The following is a 7,577-nucleotide window of genomic DNA, read 5'->3' as shown; positions in this document are numbered from 1 at the left end:
ATATATATGGAGATATGCGTCAACCAACTTGTCTCTGATCACACGAAGAATGGCTCCCACAAAGATAGTGGTTGCTTTCCTGAACACCTTATCCTTTTCAGGATCAATCATTCCACTAGGAATCACACCATTGACCTAGAACACATTCATAGCTGTGAGCCACAAGGTGGTCCTCGACTGCCAACGCTTAAAACGTGTTCCACTAAACTTTTTTAGTTTCAGTGTAGCGGCAAAGCCTTGAATCAAAAAATGCCTAAAATAAGGTTTTTGGATGGTTGGAAATACCAACACCTTTTCCATTAGACTAATCCACCAGTAAATAGTAAGCATGGAAATTACAATATGCATCTCATACCGATAACTAAGCATGTGAGCACGTACAATACATAGAAATGAAACAACTATGAACACAACATACACGGCTCGCACATGAATGAGTAAACAAGGGATGAACGGATCATACCCTTCGGTTGGCCAGGCCAATGCGGTGGCGGCAGTAGCAACCTCGGCGTTGTCCGTGGCCTTGTTCTTGGCGGGGGTGCCTTTCACCATGGTGTCAATGCAGGGGAAGTAGTGGAAGCAGAGGAGGACGGAGACGGGGACGGATCGGGAGCAGTCGCTTCAAGACACTCCCCAAAAACCTTAATTGCCATTCTCCAGGGAGTATCTCGAATGATAGGGTTTCGGAGGCACCTTCTCTCCCGACCAACCGTGCACGTGGTCATCAAGATGGGATCGCCGGAAGAACCACACTGAGAGGAACAATACATGACGACTACGGTTGTGCAGGAGGGAGTGAGTGAGTTAGGTTTCACTCCATAGGCCAGCGCCTCCTTATATAGGCCGTCGGGTAGATGGGATTGTGCTTAGGCCCATGATCGAGTCCGTGAATAGCCCACGGTCCAACTCTCGGACAATGGCACTTTCATTAGTGACTCATTAATTAATTGATAATCAATTAACCATTCTTGAGCGGCAAAAATAAGGCTTGGCTAGGCACATTCTTGTGGCGAGGCGAGGCGAGAGGAGGAGGAGGAGCACATGTGTACAACTCCTCTTCCTGAGCTCCCAATGGCATGTGGTAGAGTAGCCCTTATAAAGGGGTCTTACTCTTCTTATTATAGTAGTATGGTACTAAACTTCCCACCACTTTCCATGCACTCCATGATAAGAATAACAAATCCGAGCCTCCACACTCAATCTGTCATCATGACCATCTCAACCTCTTCCTTGTCTGCCGTTTCCTTCTCTGCCGCCTCTAACTGATCCTTTTGACACTTCAACGTCTTGAAACATACAGCTTGCACGATCATCCTTGCATCATAATCTAAATTCCCCATCTTCAAGGTCAACATCTTCATGTCCTTCGAAGTACTTTGATCTCAACCTTCTTCTCTTTGAGCTTGAGCTTATTCTTGGGCGCCACCATCAACATGTTAAACATGTCGGCCTTTTTTCTCATCCTTGACATCGGAGTGCTTGACATATCCTCCTCCTTTTTCGCCAAGATGTCATCGAATATTCCTGTCATCTTGGTTGCCGCCGCTTTTCACTTTGCTTTCTCCTTCTCCCACTCTTTTTCCTGAAACCTCTTATAACCTTCATGGGCAGTTTTTTTTGGGTCGGTTGGATCATCGGTTTCTTCCTCGATTCCATGGGCGATGCTCTAGGCAATGAATATATTCCTCTTGGGTTGTCGTTCAACTTCAACCAACAATGCATGATGGTGAAGCTCCTCTTCTCCAACTTCAAGAACACATTGCACACAAGGGAAAGATACAAAATAAAACATTGTCAAGTGACTATAAATGACCAACACAATAATGCATATCCGGCCAACAAGTAGCATATCCGGCCATGTGACCAACACAATAATGCATATCCGTCCAACAATGTGTATATCCAGGAAAATGATCTAGACAACAATGCATATCCGACCAAATGATCTAGACAACAATGCATATCCGGCCAAAGGATCTAGGCAACAATGCATATTCAGTCAAATGATCTAGACAACAATGCATATCTGGCCAATTGATGAGCACACTTACTTGCCCGGAGATTTGCGCACTACTACATGTGATAGGCAATGTGATTCCCCCGAAGAGGAAGGGTAAACTAGTACAATAGCAGAAAGCATTTCCCTCAGTAAAGAACCAAATTTATCGAACTAATATGAGATCCATGCAAATGACCTTTAGCAAGACCTACACACATAAGAGCAAATACTTACACCCAACGCGAGCAAGAGGGTTCTTAATCCCCTTTGTACTCGTTACTTGAAAGGATCAAATCTTATATTAGGAGATACATGAATTGCAAAGTAAAGTAAAAGTAAATAGATTGCAGCCATGTTTTTTGGGTTTTAGTAATATGATTAAAACAGACCTGGGGGCCATAGATTTCACTAGAGGCATCTCTCTCAAGAACATATAATATGATGGGTAAACAAATTACTATTGGGCAATTGATAGAATAGCGCATTGTTATGATGTTATTCATGACATGATTAGTACATAGGGTGTGACACCCCGAGACCGATGTGCCAGGTGTCTTCCAGTTATTCACTGTTGTTGCCTTGTCATTTGCATGCGTGTTGCATCTTATCATGTCATCATGTGCATTGCATCATCATGTTTCCAAAACTTGCATCCGTCTGGGTTCCCCCAGCTCCATCCGTTGTCCATTCTGAGTCCAGACACACTTGCACGCGCCCGCGACACCTCCGAAATAGTATTTTATAAGTGACCGGAAAATGTTCTCGGAATGGGATGAAAGTTTGCATGCGGTGTTTTTTTGTTGTTAGTAGGTCGCCTGCCAAGTTTCGTCACATTCGGAGTTCGTTTGATGCCCCAACGGATAACTATAGTGGCAGTATAGCCGGTCTATCGTCGAACGTTTTCGGTCTCCGGAGATAGTTGTCGGGCTGCACTCTTTCCCTCTCATCTCAGCCCAACCTTCCTCGTCACAGCCCACCAAACCCCCACTCCGACCGGAGCCTTCGGATCGCGATCGGAGGGTCCAAAAACCCACTAAATCCCCTAACCCTAGCTCTTTTGCTATATGTGGACACCCCCTTGTCCATTTCAGGAAACCTAGCCTCCCCCTACCCTCAGCCGCCACCTCCCACCTCGTTTTCAGTGCCGGTCACCCATTCTCCGCCACTTGTCGCCATCCCACGGGCCAGCGCCACCATCCCCGTTGCCCCGGGCCTATGGGAGCGCGCCACATCGCCCCTTGTCTTCCCCGCCGCCGAGGCCCGGCCGGCCCATGTTCGGCCTGCGCCGAGACGAAGCAGGCCCGAATCCCGCGGCCTGGATCTCCCCGCTTCCCCGGTGCCTCGCTCGATCCGGATCGGGGACACCCCGATCCCGAGCATCTCGCGCCGCCGTCTCCGGTGACCAAACCTTTGGATCCGCCGCCGCCTCCTCCCAGGTCGCCCGCACCTCGTTCCCCATGCTCCCTTTTCTTCCTCTCTCCCCCTCACCTGCTCAGCCTCCCCCTCTCTCTCGCAGGCGCTGCAGGCAGCTCCATCGTCAGCCTCGTCTTCGTCAGATCCGGCATGGCCCCGCTGGATCCAGGGTACTTGCTCCATTCCCGGCCTCGCCTCGGCTCGTCGGAGTCCCAACCTCGCCGGAGCCCCGCTCCTCCGTCCCTGCCACCAAGTTCGCTAGCCGCCGCCGTTGCCATGGCTCTGCTTCGATCTAGAAGGAGCCCGCTTGTTCGTGTTGACTGCAGCCCAGTGCCTCCCAGCCCACTGCGCAACCGGCCCAGCGCTGCCGCATCCGCACCGCCAGCCCACGAGTCGCGCCCCCTGCCGGCCTCCTTCCATCGACTGGTCCTTGGCCCAGCTGGGTGAGCAACCAAGCCCCTCCAGATTCGGCCTATAAACCTTTTTTCCCCATGTTGCGATTTTAGGATTATCCAGAGAACGCCAGATTTGCAGAAAAACCCCTCAGCTTCATGCATTTAATAACTAAATAACCGTGCATCGGTTTAAAATGATCTACATATGAAAAATGCTTAGAATTGCATCTAGATTCATAATTTCCAACTTTCATGCACATTTAAAATGTTTAAACTGCTGTTTGCATTAATTTGCTTAAATAACATGCTAAAATGATTTATTTCATAACTAATTAACCATAGCTCCAAACTTAACAAACTTTATATGTAAATGGGGTAGAAAAATGCCTAGTTTAAAATAGTGCACTATTCTTGTATGTTTAATAACTCTAATATATGATTTAGGGCAGAATAGTACCTTATCCAAAATATGCATATGAGGATTTTCTGGACTTGTTGCTTGTTGTTCCGGCCTCATTTAAACTTGCCTAGATAGGTAGTTTTCATATGCTCCACCTCTTGCCATGTTTAACAACACTTAATATTGTTGGGTACCTAAACGGGAGAGAACTAAATAAGTCACGTGGTGTTCTGTCAATATGCAACTCTTTGCATATTGAGCTCCACTTAATTTGTAGGATTTCTTGTGCGCTTTGCCATGCCATGCTTCATTAAATCGGACATGCATCATACTTGGTTGTGCATCATGCCATGCTGATGTGGTGGTTGTTTTTGTTTGCTTCTTTCTAGTGTTGCTTCTTCAGGTTAGTTCCGATAACATCGTGTTTGTGAGGATCCGTTTGACTACGTCCGTTTGCCTTCTTCATGGACTCATTCTTCTTCCTTGCGGGATCTCAGGCAAGATGACCATACCCTCGAAATCACTTCTATCTTTGCTTGCTAGTTGCTCGCTCTATTGCTATGCCACAATACCTACCACTTGCTATATCATGCCTCCCATATTGCCATGTCAAGCCTCTAACCCACCTTTCCTAGCAAACCGTTGTTTGGCTATGTTACCGCTTTTGCTCAGCCCCTCTTATAGCGTTGTGAGTTGCAGGTGAAGCTAAAGTTTGTTCCATGTTTGGAACATGGATATGTTGGGATATCACAATATCTCTTATTTAATTTAATGCATCTATATACTTGGTAAAGGGTGGAAGGCTCGGCCTTATGCCTGGTGTTTTGTTCCACTCTTGCCGCCCTAGTTTCCGTCATACTGGTGTTATGTTCCTTGATTTTTGTGTTCCGTACGCGGTTGGGTGTTATGGGGACCCCTTGACAGTTTGCTTTGAATAAAACTCCTCCAGCAAGGCCCAACCTTGGTTTTACCATTTGCCTCACCACCACCTACCTTTTCCCTTGGGAGTCGTGCTCCCGAGGGTCATCTTTATTTTAACCCCTTGGGCCAGTGCTTCTCTAACTGTTGGTCCGAAACAGAGCCACTTGCGGTGCCACCTCGGGGAAACTTGAGGGTTGGTTTTAGCTGTACATAGTGTTCATCCGGTGTTGCCCTGAGAACGAGATATGTGCAGCTCCTATCAGGATGTTGGCGCATCGGGTGGTCTTGCTGGTCTTGTTTTACCATTGTCAAAATGTCTTGTAACCAGGATTCCGAGTCTGATCGGGTCTTCCTGGGAGAAGGAATATCCTTCGTTGACCGTGAGAGCTTGTGATGGGCTAAGTTGGGACACCCCTGCAGGGTTTGAACTTTCAAAAGCCGTGCCTGCGGTTATGGGCAGATGGGAATTTGTTAATATTCGGTTGTAGAGAACTTGGCGCTTAACTTAATTAAAATGAATCAACTGCGTGTGTAGCCGTGATGGTCTCTTTCCGGCAGAGTCTGGGAAGTGAACACGGTTCTTGTGTTATGCTTGAACGTAAGTATTTTCAGGATCACTTCTTGATCACTTCTAGTTCACGACCATGATTTGCTTCTCTTCTCACTCTTATTTGCCTAAGTTAGCCACCATATATGCTTAGTGCTTGCTGCAGCTCCACCGCACTACCCTTTCCTACCCATAAGCTTAAATAGTCTTGATCTCGCGGGTGTGAGATGCTGAATCCTCGTGGCTCACAGATACTTCCAAATAGTTGCAGGTGCCGATGATACCAGTGCAGGTGACGCAACTGAGCTCAAGTGGGAACTCGATGAAGATCTTGTTCATTGTGTTTTTTCGTTTCCTGTTGATCAGTAGTGTAGCCCAGTTGGGACGATCGGGGATCTAGCAATTGGGGTTGTCTTCTTTTACTTTGGTTCCGTAGTCGGACCTTGATTGTATTCTGGATGATGTATGCATAACTTGTATTTGTGTGAAGTGGAGATTGTAAGCCAACTCTTTATCCCATTCTTATTCAGTACATGGGATTGTGTGAAGATTACCCCTCTTGCGACAAACCTACCATGCGGCTATGCCTCTAAGTAGTGCCCCGACACGTGGGAGATATAGCCGCATTGTGGGTGTTACATAGGCATTATGTCATGACAAGTAGACCGAAATGATTCTGCATCTACTACTATCACTCCACCGCTCGACCGCTATCAAGCATGCATCTTAAGGTATTAAGTTCATGACAAACAGAGTAATGCTTGAAACATGATGCCATAATGTAGATAGAAAAAATCAATCAATATGATCAATCCCCTTCATTTTATCCTTAGAAGAAACAATACATTATGTGCCTCGCTACCCCTCCTGTCATAGAGTGAGGACTCCACAAGATTGAACCTACCATGAATCACCTCTCCCACTAAAGATAAATCAATCTAGTTAGACAAACCAAATGGATAGATCGGAGAGAAATACAAAAGCCATAATAATCACACATAGTAAAGTTTAGAAATAACTCAATTACTTTCAATGAACAATCTGATCATAAACCCGCAATTCATCGGATGCCAACAAATGCACCACAAAAAGATTACATCGAATCGATCTTCGAGGACAACATTGTCTTGAAGATCAAAAGGAGAGAGAGGGCCATATAGCTACTGCTATGGATCCATAGGTCCTGTGGGGAACTACTCACACACCATCGGAGGTGCAACAAGGTTCATATAGAAGCCCTCCGTGATCGATTCCCCCTCCGGCAGAGTACTGGCAGAGGCCTCCAAATGAGATTGCATAAGAACAGAGCCTTTTGGCGACGGAATAATTGTTTCGGGTCTCTCTCTGGGTTTTTTGGAATGTTTGGGAATTTATAGCACTAGAATTAGGTCAGACAGAGCCACGATGGGCCCATCACTACTGGAATCATAGAATTTGCCATCAGCCAGTTCTTTGCCGTCTGCTAGCGGACGACAAAGAAAGTCTTTGCCATCAGCTTTCAAAAACTAGATGGCAAAGAGCCGGTGGATGGCAAACTATCTTTTTGCCATCTACCAGTTCTTTGCCGTCGGCCAGCAGACGATAAAGGGCCCAAGGGCAAACGGCAAAGAGACCAGCTGGGCCCCACTGGGGCGTGGAGCTGGCTAGGGCAAATCTTTGCCGTCCGCTTTCTTGTCTTTGCCTAACTAACGGTCGTGGCCCCTAGCCTACCCCCTCTTTGTCGTCTGCTAGCAGACGACAAAGAAGTCACTAGCACAAGGCAAAGAGGTTTGCCTAACTAACGGTCGTGCATCCCCCATCCCCACCCCCTCTCTCTTTGTTCTTCTGTCTCTCCCCACGACCTCACCCGCCGTCGCCCCTCCCCCGACGATCTCACCCGCCACCGCCCCTCCCCCGATGATC

The sequence above is a fragment of the Triticum dicoccoides genome, chromosome 5A (genome assembly GCF_002162155.2).
Source record: "Triticum dicoccoides isolate Atlit2015 ecotype Zavitan chromosome 5A, WEW_v2.0, whole genome shotgun sequence".
NCBI classification, from domain to species: domain Eukaryota; kingdom Viridiplantae; phylum Streptophyta; class Magnoliopsida; order Poales; family Poaceae; genus Triticum; species Triticum dicoccoides.
Note: the sequence above shows the minus strand (reverse complement) of the source record.